Raw genomic sequence first — 13,492 nt, 5'->3', positions numbered from 1 at the left:
CCAAACCCATTCTATGAGGCCTCCATCACCCTGATACCAAAACCAGACAAAGATGTCACAAAGGAAGAAAACTACATGCCAATATCACTGATGAACATAGCTGCAAAAATCCTCAACAAAATATTAGCAAACAGAATCCAACAGCACATTAAAAGGATCATACACCATGATCAAGTGGGGTTTATTCCAGGAATGCAAGGATTCTTCAATATACGCAAATCAATCAACGTGATACACCATATTAACAAATTGAAGGAGAAAAACCATAGGATTATCTCAATAGATGCAGAGAAAGCTTTCGACAAAATTCAACACACATTTATGATAAAAACCCTGCAGAAAGTAGGCATAGAGGGAACTTTCCTCAACATAATAAAGGCCATATATGACAAACCCACAGCCAAAATCATCCTCAATGGTGAAAAACTGAAACCATTCCCACTAAGATCAGGAACAAGACAAGGTTGCCCACTCTCACCATTCTTATTCAACATAGTTTTGGAAGTTTTAGCCACAGCAATCAGAGAAGAAAAAGACATAAAAGGAATACAAATTGGAAAAGAAGTAAAGCTGTCAGTGTTTGCAGATGACATAATACTATACATAGAGAATCCTAAAGATGCTAGCAGAAAACTACTAGAGCTAATCAATGAATTTGGTAAAGTAGCAGGATACACAATTAATGCACAGAAATCTCTTGCATTCTTATACACTACTGATGAAAAATCTGAAAGTGAAATTAAGAAAACACTTCCATTTACCATTGCAACAAAAGAATAAAATATCTAGGAATAAACCTACCTAAGGAGACAAAAGACCTGTATACAGAAAATTATAAGACACTGATGAAAGAAATTAAAGATGATACAAATAGATGGAGAGATATACCATGCTCTTGGATTGGAAGAATCAACATGGTGAAAATGACTCTACTACCCAAAGCAATCTACAGATTCAGTGCAACCCCTATCAAACTACCACTGGCATTTTTCACAGAACTAGAACAAAAAATTTCACAATTTGTATGGAAACACAAAAGACCCCGAATAGCTAAAGCAATCTTGAGAACAAAGAATGGAGCTGGAGGAATCAGGCTCCCTGACTTCAGACTATACTACAAAGCTACAGTAATCAAGTAATCAAGACAGTATTAGCACAAAAACAGAAATATAGATCAATGGAACAGGATAGAAAGCTCAGAGAGAAACCCACACACATATGGTCATTTTATCGTTGATAAAGGAGGCAAGAATATACAGTGGAGAAAAGACAGCCTCTTCAATAAGTGGTGCTGGGAAAACTGGACAGGTACATGTAAAAGTATGAAATTTAGAACACTCCCTAACACCATACACAAAAATAAACTCAAAATGGATTAAAGACCTAAATATAAGGCCAGACACTATCAAACTCTTAGAGGAAACCATAGGCAGAACACTCTATGACATAAATCACAGCAAGATCCTTTTTGACCCACCTCCTAGAGAAATGGAAATAAAAACAAAAATAAACAAGTGGGACCTAATGAAACTTAAAAGCTTTTGCACAGCAAAGGAAACCATAAGCAAGACCAAAAGACAACCCTCAGAATGGGAGAAAATATTTGCAAATGAAGCAACTGACAAAGGATTGATCTCCATAACTTACAAGCAGCTCATACAGCTCAATAACAAAAAAACAAACAACCCAATCCAAACATGGGCAGAAGATCTAAATACACATTTCTCCAAAGATATACAGAGTGCCAACAAACACATGAAGGAATGCTCAATATCATTAATCATTAGAGAAATGCAAATCAAAACTACAATGAGATATCATCCCACACCAGTCAGAATGGCCATGATCAATAAATCTACAAATAATAAATGCTGGAGAGGGTGTGGAGAAAAGGGAACCCTCTTGCACTGTTGGTGGGAATGTAAATTGATACAGCCACTATGGAGAACAGTATGGAGGTTCCTTAAAAAACTAAAAATAGAACTACCATACGACCCAGCAATCCCACTACTGGGCATATACCCTGAGAAAACCATAATTCAAAAACAGTCATGTACCAAAATGTTCATTGCAGCTCTATTTCCAATAGCCAGGACATGGAAGCAACCTAAGTGTCCATCAACAGATGAATGGATAAAGAAGATGTGGCACCTATATACAATGGATTATTACTCAGCCATAGAAAGAAATGAAATTGAGTTATCTGTAGTGAGGTGGATGGACCTAGAGTCTGTCATACAGAGTGAAGTAAGTCAGAAAGAGAAAAATAAATACCGTATGCTAACACATATATATGGAATCTAAGAAAAAAAAAAAGGTCATGAAGAACCTAGGGGTAAGACGAGAATAAAGACACAGACGTACTAGAGCATGGACTTGAGGATATGGGGAGGGAGAAGGGTAAGTTGTGACAAAGTGAGAGAGTGGCATGGACATATATACACTATCAAACTTAAAATAGATAGCTAGTGGAAAGTAGCCGCATAGCACAGGGAGATCAGCTATGTGCTTTGTGACCACCTAGAGGGGTGGGATAGGGAGGGTGTGAGGGAGGGAGATGCAAGAGGGAAGAGATATGGGAACATATGTATATGTATAACTGATTCACCTTGTTATAAATCAGAAACTAACACACCACTGTAAAGCAATTATACTCCAATAAAGATGTGAAAAAAAAAAAAAGCAAGGTGCATATATATGGCACCTATGAGAGGTTAACTTCAGAGCTAAAGACACACACAGAATGAAAATGAGAGAATGGAAAACATATTCTCTGCAAATGGAAATGAAAACTGGGGTAGCAACAGAGATCAGACAGGAGAGACTGTAAAATAAAGATGGTAACAAAAAACAAAGAACATTATATAATGACAAAGGGGTCAATCTTGCAAGATTTTAAAATTCTCAATACATATGCACGCAATGTAGGTGCATATAAATACATAAAGCAAATATTAAGCAATAATAATAACAGGGGACATGAACACTCCACTTACACCAACGGACAGATCATCAAGACAAAATCAATAAGGAACCACTTACTTTAAACAACACATTAGATCAGTTGTACTTTATAGATATATTTAGAACATTCCATCCAAAAGGAGAATACACATTCTTTTCAATTGCACATGAAACATTCTCTAAGATAAATCACATGCTAGGCCACAAAACAAGTCTCAATAAATTTAAGAAGACTGAAATCATGTCAAGAATCTTTTCTGATAACAATGGTATGAGACTAGAAATCAAGTACAAGAAAAAAACTGCAAAAGAACACAAACACCTAGAGACTAAACCATATGCTACTAAAAATTCAATGGATCACCGAATAAATGAGGAAAGAAATTTAAAAATACCTAGAAACAAACAGAAACAAAACCAAAACAATCAAAAATCTATTGGATGCAGTAAAAGCAGCTCTAAGAGGGAAGTTTATAGCAATGAAAGCTTATCTCATGAAATAAGAAAAATTTCAAATAAGCAAGCTAACTTTACACCTAACGAAACCAGAAAAAGATGAATAAATAAAACCCAAAGTAAGCAGAAGGAAATAAATAATAAAGATTAGAGCAGAAATAAATAAAATAGACACTAAAAAACAATCAATAAAACTTAAGAGTTGCTCCTTTGAAAAGACAATACACCATCAGCCAGATTCATTAGAATAAAAGGTGAGAAGGCACAAATAAATAAAACAGAAATGAAAGAGGGAATCTTACAACCAACACCACAGAAATTAAGAGGATCATAAGAGACTACTACAAAAACTTACACAGCAATAAAATGAACAACTTGAAAGAAATGGACAGATTCCTAGAAATGTACAATCTCCCAAGAGTGAATCAAGAATAAATAGAAATATGAACAGACTGATTACAAATAAAGAAACTGAATCAATTATTTAAAGAAAGCCCCCTACAAACACAAGTGCAGAACCAGATGGCTTCACAGATAAACTATAACAAACATTTTAAAAGAATTAACACCTATCCTTCTCTAACTAGTAAAAAAAATTGAAAAGGAAGAAACACTTCCTAAATCATTCTATGAGGACAGCATAACCCTGATACTGAAACAAGACACAGACACCACAAAACACCCCCCACAAAATTACAGGTTAATTTCACTGATGAACACAGATCCAAATATATTCATTAAATTATTAGCAAACTGAATTCAATAATATATTAAAACGATCATACTCCATCATCAAGTGATATTTACCCCAGGGATGCAAGGTTACCTCAACATCTGCAAATTACTCAGCGTGATATACCACATTAACAAACTGAAGAATAAAATTCATATATGATTGGGAAAGGAGATCAAGATGGTGGAATAAAAGGATGTAGAGCTCACCTCCTCCCATAAATACATCAAAAATACATTGACATGTGGAACAGTTCTCACAGAATATCTGCTGAACTCTGGCAAAAGATCTCTTGCAATCAAAACTACAAGAAAGATGACCACGTAACGTAACAGGGTAGGAGGAAAGGGAAAAAAGGAACGTGCATCTCTGGAAGGAAGCTGTAAAATGGCAAAGGTTTCCTCACCTGGGGCACCCCCTTCACCAGCTGGAGATCAGCAGGAACAGAAAGGGCATGACATAGGCTCAGATAAGAGTGTAGCAGCCAGCTGGCAGCAGGTAGAACATAGAGAGACCATGACAGGTGGTCCTGGCCACCTCCCTGCACTCCCCAAAAGAGATGTGCACACACCAGCAGGTGTGTGTGATGCCTGGGTGTTGAATATCCAGATTTAACAGAGAGACCCAGGAAGAGGACTGGAGTAGGCTGCGCAGAGATACCCTAAAGGGGCTAGAGTGTGGTCCGAGCTGCAACCAGGTGTGTGCACAGGACGAAGCCGAAGTTTGATAATAGAAGCTCCATTGTTAACACACATGAAGGGAGGGGTGGGGGCCCACCAGGGCAGCATCATTCTCACTTTATTTTTTATTGCAATATAATTGATTTACAATGTTGTGTTAGTTTCAGGTGTACAGCAAAGTGATTTAATTATACATATATGTGTATCTATTCTTTTCCGGATTCCTTTACCCTATAGACTATTACACTGTATTGACTAGAGTTCCCTGTGCTATACAGTAGGTCCTTATTGATTATCTATTTTATATATAGTAGTGTGTATATGTTAATCCCAGCTGCCTAATTTCTCCCTCCTGCCCCCCACCTCCCCCCTCTGGTAACCATAACTTTGTTTTTTAAGCCTGTGAGTCTTTTTCTGTTTTGTAAATAAGTTCATCTGAATCGCTTTTTAGATTCCACATACAAATGATATCATATGATATTTGCCTTTCTCTGTCTGACTTCATAATCTCTAGGTCCATCCATGTTGCTACAAATAGCATTATTTCATTATTTTTTTATGGCTGAGTAATATTCCATATGTACCACATCTTCTCTATCCACATCTCTGTAGATGAACAACATTTAGGTTGCTACTATGTCTTGGCTACTGTAAATAGTGCTGCAATGAACACTGGGGTACATGAACCTTTTCAAAGTATGGTTTTCTCCAGATATATGCCCAGGAGTGGGATTGCTGGGTCATATGGTAACTCTATTCTAAGATTTTTTGGGAATCTCCATACTGTTCTCCACAATGGCTGTATCAATGTACATTCCCACCAACAATGTAGGAGGGTTCCCTTTTCTCCACACCCTCTCTAGCATTTGTTGTTTGTAGACTTTTTGATGATGGTCTTTCTAACCAGTGTGAGGTGATATCTCCTTGTAGATTTGATTTGCATTTCTCTAATAATTAGTGATGTTAAGCATCTTTTCATCTGCTTTTCAGCCATCTGTATGTCTTCTTTGTATGTCTTCTTTGGAGAAATGTCTATTTAGATCTTCTGTCCATTTTTTAAAAAATTAATTAATTTATTTTTGCTGTGTTGGGTCTTCGTTTCTGTGTGAGGGCTTTCTCTAGTTGTGGCAAGCGGGGGCCACTCTTCATCGCGGTACGTGGGCCTCTCACTATCGCGGCCTCTCCCGTTGCGGAGCACAGGCTCCAGACGCGCAGGCTCAGTAGTTGTGGCTCACGGGCCTAGTCGCTCCATGGCATGTGGGATCCTCCCAGACCAGGGCTTGAACCCATGTCCTCTGCATTAGCAGGCAGATTCTCAACCACTGTGCCACCAGGGAAGCCCTTTCTGCCCATTTTTTGATGGGGTTGTTTTTTTGATATTGAGCTGCATGAACTGTTTGTATATTTTGGAAGTTAATCCCATGTCAGTTGCATCATTTGCAAATATTTTCTCCCATTCTGTGGGTTGTCTTTTCGTTTTATGGTTTATTTACTATGCAAAAGTCTTTAAGTTTAATTAGGTCCCATTTATTTATTTTTGTTATTTTCATTACTCTAGGAGGTGAATCCAAAAAGATATTTCTGTGATTTATGTCAAAGAGTATCCTGCCTATGTTTTCCTCTAAGTGTTTTATAGTATCCAGTCTTACATTTAGCTCTTTTATCCATTTTGAGTTTATTTTTGTGCATGGTGTTAAAGAATATTCTAATTTTATTTTTTTTTACATGTAGCTGTCCAGTTTTTCCAGCACCATTTATTGAAGAGACTGTCTTTCCTCCATTGTATAATCTTGCCGCCTTTGTCATAGATTAATTGGCCATAGGTGTGTGGGTTTATTTCTTGGCCTTCTATCCTGTTCCACTGATCTATAAGTCTGGCTTTGTGCCAGTACCATACTGATTTGATTACTGTAGCTTTATAGTATAGTCTAAAGTCAGGCAGCCTCATTCCTCCAGCTTCATTTTCCTTTCTCAAGATTGTTTTGGCTATTCAGGGTCTTTTGTGTTTCCATACAAATTTTAAGATTTTTTGTTCTAGATCTGCGAAAAATGACATAGGTAATTTGATAGGAATTGCATTGAATATGTAAATTACCTTGGATAGTATAGTCCTTTGGATAATATTGATTCTTCTAACCCAAGAACATGGTATATCTTTCCAGCTGTTTGTGTCATCTTCTATTCCTTTCATCAGCATATTATAGTTTTTGGAATACAGGTCTTTTGCCTCCTTATGTAGGTTTATTCCTAGGTATTTTATTCTTTCTGATGCAATGGTAAATGGCATCGTTTCCTTAATTTCTCTGATATTTCATTGTTAACATATAGAAATGCAACTGATTTATGTATGTTAATTTTGTATCCTGCAACTTTACCGAATTCACTGAGAGCTCTAGTAGTTTTCTGGTAGCATCTTTAGGATTCTGTATGTATAGTACCATGTCATCTGCAAATAGTGACAGTTTTACTTCTTTTCCAATTTGGATTCCTTTTATTTCTTTTTCTTCTCTGATTGCTATGGCTAAGACTTCCAAAACTTGTTGAATAAAAGTGGTGAGAGTAGACATCCTTGTCTTGTTCCTGATCTTAGAAGAAATGCTTTCAGTTTTCACCACTGAGTACGATGTTAGCTGTGGGTTTGTCATACATGCCCTTTATTATGTTGAGGTAGGTTCCCTCTATCTCCACTTTCTGGAAAGTTTTTTTCATAAATGGTTGATGAATTTTGTCAAAAGCTTTTTCTGCATCTATTGAGATGATCACATGGGTTTTATTCTTCAATTTGTTAATGTGCTATATCACATTGATTGATATGTGGATACTGAGAAATCCTGGCGTCCCTGGGATAAGTCCCACTTGATCGTGCTGTATGAGCCTTTTAATATATTGTTGGACTTGGACTGCTAGTATTTTGTTCAGGATTTTTGCATCTATGTTCATCAATGATATTGGCCTGTAATTTTCTCTTCTTTGTGGTGCTATTTTTGTCTGGTTTTGGTATCAGGGTGATGGTGGACTCATAGAATGAGCTTGGAAGTGTTCCTTCCTCTGCAATTTTCTGAAACAGTTTCAGAAGGATAGATGTTAACTCTTCTCTCAATGTTTGATAGAATTCTCCTCTGAAGCCATCTGGTCCTGGACTTTTGTTTGTCAAGAGTTTTTTAATCACAGTTTCAATTTCATTGCTTGGTTGGTCTGTTCATGTTCTCTATTTCTTCCTGGTTCAGTTTTGGGAGACTGTACCTTTCTAAGAGTTTGTCCATTTCTTCTAGGTTGTCCGTTTCGTTGGCATACAGTTGCCTGTAGTAGTCTCTTATGATCCTTTGTATTTCAGTGGTGCCAGTTGTAACTTCTCCTTTTTTCATTTCTAATTTTATTGATTTCAGCCCTCTCCCTTTTTTTCCTGATGAGTCTGGCTATAAAGGTTTATCAATTTTATTTATGTTTTGAAAGAACCGGCTTTTAGTTTCATTGATCTTTTCTGTTGTTTCCTTCATCTCTATTTCATTTATTTATGCTCTGATATTTATGATTTCTTTCCTTCTGCTAACTTTGAGTTTTGTTTGTTCTTCTTTGTGTAGTTGTTTTAGATTTAAGACCAGGTTGTTTATTTGGGATTTGTCTTGTTTTATGAGTTAAGATAGTATTGCTATGATCTTACCTCTTAGAACTGCTTTTGCTGCGTCCCATAGGTTTTGGATTGTCTTGTTTTCATTTTCATTTGTCTCTAGGTATTTTTTGATTTCCTCTTTGATTTTTCCAGTGATCCATTGGCTACTTAGTAGCATATTGTTTAGGCTTCACGTGTTTGTGTTTTTTACAGTTTTTTTTTCTTGTAGTTGATTTCTAATCTCATAGTGTTATGGTCAGAGAACATGCTTGATATGATTTCAATTTTCTTAAATTTCACAAGGCTTGCTTTATGGCCCAGCACGTGGTCTATCCTGGAGAATTTTCCATGTGTACTTAAAAAGAATGTGTATTCTGCTGCTTTCAGATGGAATGCTCTATAAATATCAATTAAGTCCATCTAATGTGTCACTTAAGATCTGTTTCTGTATTGATTTTCTGTCTGGATGATCTGTCCATTGATGTTAAGTGTGGTGTTGAAGTCCCCCACTACTATTGTGTTACTGTCAATTTCTTCTTTTATGGGTGTTAGCATTTGCCTCACATATTGAGGTGCTCCTATATCTCTCTCCTTCTGTTGGGCCATTAGTATAAGTAGTTGAACTGGGTTTGGGTTCTACTGTTGCTATGATTACCTTCAGTGCTTCATAGATTTCAATTTTTTCTAATGATAGCATGGGCCTATGTGTGATTACTGGGGTCCCAGAAGGTTTTTCAAGTTTTTCAAAAAGTTTCTGCATCATCCACATTTTTCAGCTATACCTACATGCTTACAATACAGAATTGATCTCTCTTTCCCTACATTCTTGCCCATCACCTAGTGGTGCTACCACTTGTTACTTAGTTCTTACTGGACTATTAGTGGAAATCAAAGGACTTACTCTGCTGTCCTGGCCAGCTTCAGTTTTAGACTGGTCATGTGTCCTGATGCTAAGGGATGGAGCTTGCTCAACATCCTTGTCCTTCCTTCCAGTGGCAGCCAAGCTCTGCCTTGTATATGTGGTGGGTCTAATGCAGAAATTTTCTGCCCTCTTCCAGTATTAGAAGACCTCTAATGGTACTGGTATAAGACCCTAAGCCCAGGACTATTTTCTGTCCTTCTCCCAAGAGCTGAAAGGCTTTTTTTCTTTTACCTTCTCCACGGTTTTAACAATTGGTCTTTACCTGTGTTCTGCAGAAAGAGTTTGCTGCCCATCCCCCAGTGTCACAAAGTTTTTGGTCTACATGAGTGAAGGGTCCAAACTGGGGGCGGCGGGGGGGCCTTCATGCCTTTCTCAGAGCAATGGCGGATCCCATCCTCTATGCCTGTAACATCACTGATGGCCTTCTCTGATCTCTTACCCAGCTCCCAGTCTTTCTCATGAGCACTCAGTGGAGGTCCATGGAAAAGGCCATATGAATGAGTTAAATTCCTCCTAGATCTTAGCTCCAACTAAGATATTACTGATCCATTAACTCTTTAGTTGATTTCCTCTTTCTCACCTGTGTGATAGCTATGCCTTTCTTCTTTGCTCTGTCACAAATGAGGGAGATCAGGGCATCCTGTCACTCTCTCCTGAGAGGGGCTAGTCTCAACTTGGATTTCCAGGTATTTGGCCACTCCATAACTCCAGCTCTCTAATGGGTTCCAGAAAAGTTTTCATTTTGTAGTTTATCTGTTTTGATTGGGAAGAAGCAATACTCTTTCCAGCTTTCTATACTGTAGACATAAGTAGAAGTAACTCATAGCAATTAGCTTTAAAAAGAAAAAAAGTGCTGTGCATGTATTCACAAGGAAGAAAGACTAAAAAAAAAAAGAAAAAAGAAAGAAATTCTCATATAGAAAGGGTGGTTATTAATGTGGTAGACTTTTGGGTCATTTACATTTTTCTTCTATGTGCTATTCTATATCTCTCAAGTTCTTTACAGAGATCTAATTTTATAACTTAAAAAAAAGATCTGCATATATATATGTGTATTCTATTTTTTAAGTCAAGTGCAAATGATAGAACATTATTTTACCATAGAAATGCCATTTACTTCCTGTTTTTAAAATAAACTTTCAAATAAATTTTGTGTCCTCAGAATTCATACAATTACATATGTATTCAATATCTGTAATCTTTCTCAGTATCCTCTGTTCAATGTAAAAGACAAAATTCTTGCTAGGAAAAGAAATTAAAGTTTGATTTAAGAAAATAATTATGCTTAAAGCTTCATAAGAATCTATCTTTTTCTTATAAATTTATTTATTTATTTTTGGCTGCGTTGGGTCTTTGTTGCTGTGCGCGGGCTTTCTCTGTGGCGAGCGGAGGCTATTCTTCATTGTAGTGTGCAGGCTTCACAGTGGCTTCTCTTGTTGTGAAGCACGGGTTCTAGGCGCATGGGCTTCAGTAGTTGTGGCATGTGGGCTCAGCAGTTGTGGCCTGTGGGCTCTAGAGCACAGGCTCAGTAGTTGTGGCACATGGGCTTAGCTTCTCCATGGCATGTCGGATCTTCCCGGACCAGGGCTCGAACCCGTGCCCCCCACATTGGCAAGCGGATTCTTAACCACTGTGCCACCATGGAAGTCCCCATAAGAATCTCAATACAGTAGTTTTTGCTGTTTTGAGAGCCTTGTGTTAAAGAAAACTAACTGTTTTTATTCATATTATGTCTTACACCTCATAATATAATCTCCCCACAATGACAGCTACGATTGCCAAAGTGATTTCTGTCACTCCAGGTTATAATGTAAATGTAGCCCAGGAAATAAGATAAACAGCAATTGAAGAGTAAAAGGCATCTGTAAACCAACCCCCGCCAAACTGAATATTTTTTTTTAAACTGTCAATGTTAAACATATCAAAGGAGTTTTCAGGCAAAAACTTAATATAGTTAAGCAGCAAAAAGACTTCTGAACAATTTACTCAGATTGTCCCTTTACCATATTACCTTTCCTCCAAAAAAGGATAGAAGAAGTCATTATGCAATGAACTTGTAATAATTTACATACAGTAACGTACCAAAAAGTACCTTAGAGACCATTCTCTGGTACTAAGTAATTTGATGGTGGTCATTTGAAGGGTAAAAAAGTTTTGGTTTATAATTTCCAAAGATAATCTCATTTCCAAAAGAACATTTCTATGAAATCAATCTCATTTTCAGAGAAAAGAACTAATTAATTACACAAACCTTGTGTTTCATTTTTTTACTTAGTAAGAATGGCTATCAAGCAAGTAACCAAAACTATTTTCCAATTGTCTATTTTCAGAGTTGTGTGGCACACCATACATCCACTCACTTCTTTCTTTCCTTCTTTCTTTCCTGTTCCTTCCTTCCTTCCTTCCTTCTTTCCTTCCTTCCTTCCTTCCTTCCTTCCTCCCTCCCTCCCTCCCTCCCTTCCTTTAAAATTTACTAAGCTGGGTGCAGAGGATATTGTGCTGAACAAAACTTAAAATGTTTCTACCCTTCAAGAGGCCTTTTCTTACATCCTCAATTTGTCTCAGACTCGGTTCTTATTTTGTTGCTGTATATTTTCATCACTTAATAATAATTGCACAGTTCCTCAATTACAGTAGGTACTCTTCGAAGACATGCATTTTCAGCAACTTAATGTCCTTACTGCCAAGCACCATCTCACAAATAATAGATTACTCACAATGCATGATGAATAAAACAAATAAATAAACAAAGGAGCTTATAGTCTAGCACACACAGAAACGCATAGATACAATAAACGCATAGAGCAATAAAATCTAAGATGAGCTATAATGACAGTATTCAGAGATTACCGAAGTAGCACAAAGGAGTCAGCAGATCAACTCCATTAGGGGTGGAAGTGGTCAAAAAGCTTCATTCAGCACATGATATTTAAACTGAATCTTGAAAGATGGTTAGAAGTGAGTCAGGAGCTTCAGAAGAGAAGAAATAACTTCAAGTAGAGAGAAAATCATGAGCAAATTAAGAGAGTTAAAAATAGCATATTATGATCAGAAAATAGCAAACAGGCTGGTATGACTGAAGCATGGGGTGACAGGGAAATTACCCTGAGATATGAATCTGGAAAAGGTACAGGGGACTAGGTCAAGGAATGGGGGAGGAGGCAGACAGACAAATATGTCAGGCTAGAGTATGCCGTGAGAAATCTCTGCAAAGGTGAGAAGAATAAAGTTAAATGATAAGATTTGATTTTAGAAAACTTACTCTAGGGGACATACAGAATAGAATAAGGAAAACGAAAGGACAGATGGTTGGGAAAGTAAAGTTAGAGGTAAGAGAACAATTAGGAGACTACTTAAATAGTCCAAGACAAATATGACTACAACATGAATTAAAGCAGCCATACTGGGAAGAGAAAACTTTAAAGAAAAAAAAGAAAAACTGAAAAAAAGAAATCGATGTAATTTTGTCCTCAATTAGATTTAGAGAGGCTCATTTACAAATGAGTACTGCCCTCATTTGTTAAATGGTAATAATTAGTGCTTACCTCAAAGAAATATTATAAATTCCTGAGATAATGCATGTAAAATACTTCACAATATGATTGCCAAAGAATAAGGTTTATAAACATGGTAGTAATTATTTTGTTGATGCTGATGCTGATTGGATTTGAATCCTGGCTTGAATACTTACTCCCTGTGTGACCTTCATGAAGTTACTTAATCTCTCTTTCCCTCACATTCCTCCTCTGTAACAATGGAGTATGCTCCCTAGTACCTCATAGATAAGTACTATTTTGAGCTTTATAGATGTAATAACATATTCATGAAGGGTTTATAAAAATTTAGACCAATATCTGAAACTTTATTTTTAAGAAAAATAGTTATTAATAGAAAATAGGAGTTGAAAATGATTCTCGGATTTCCAATATGGGCGAACGGTGATACTCACTGAGAGGAGGAGGCTCCTTTAAAAAGCCAATCATTCTCCTTCAAATTCTTTAAGATGAATTAAGTGTTCTTCTCAGTGTTTTGCAAGCACACTATACATATTACAACACTCACCATGGTATATTTTAACTGTCTATTTTCATGTCTATTATCCTCAGTAAATACTGATGATATCTAAG

General features: G+C 36.8%; 1 protein-coding gene across 15 annotated transcripts in view; it reads right to left on the bottom strand.

The window, feature by feature from the left end:
- EXOC6B (exocyst complex component 6B) overlaps nucleotides 1-13,492 on the bottom strand; it is a 721,405-nt gene that overhangs the window by 335,459 nt on the left and 372,454 nt on the right. The window lies entirely within an intron of this gene.

Source organism: Orcinus orca, chromosome 13 (genome assembly GCF_937001465.1).
Source record: "Orcinus orca chromosome 13, mOrcOrc1.1, whole genome shotgun sequence".
Taxonomy (NCBI): domain Eukaryota; kingdom Metazoa; phylum Chordata; class Mammalia; order Artiodactyla; family Delphinidae; genus Orcinus; species Orcinus orca.
This window is presented reverse-complemented; position numbering and strand designations above follow the sequence as displayed.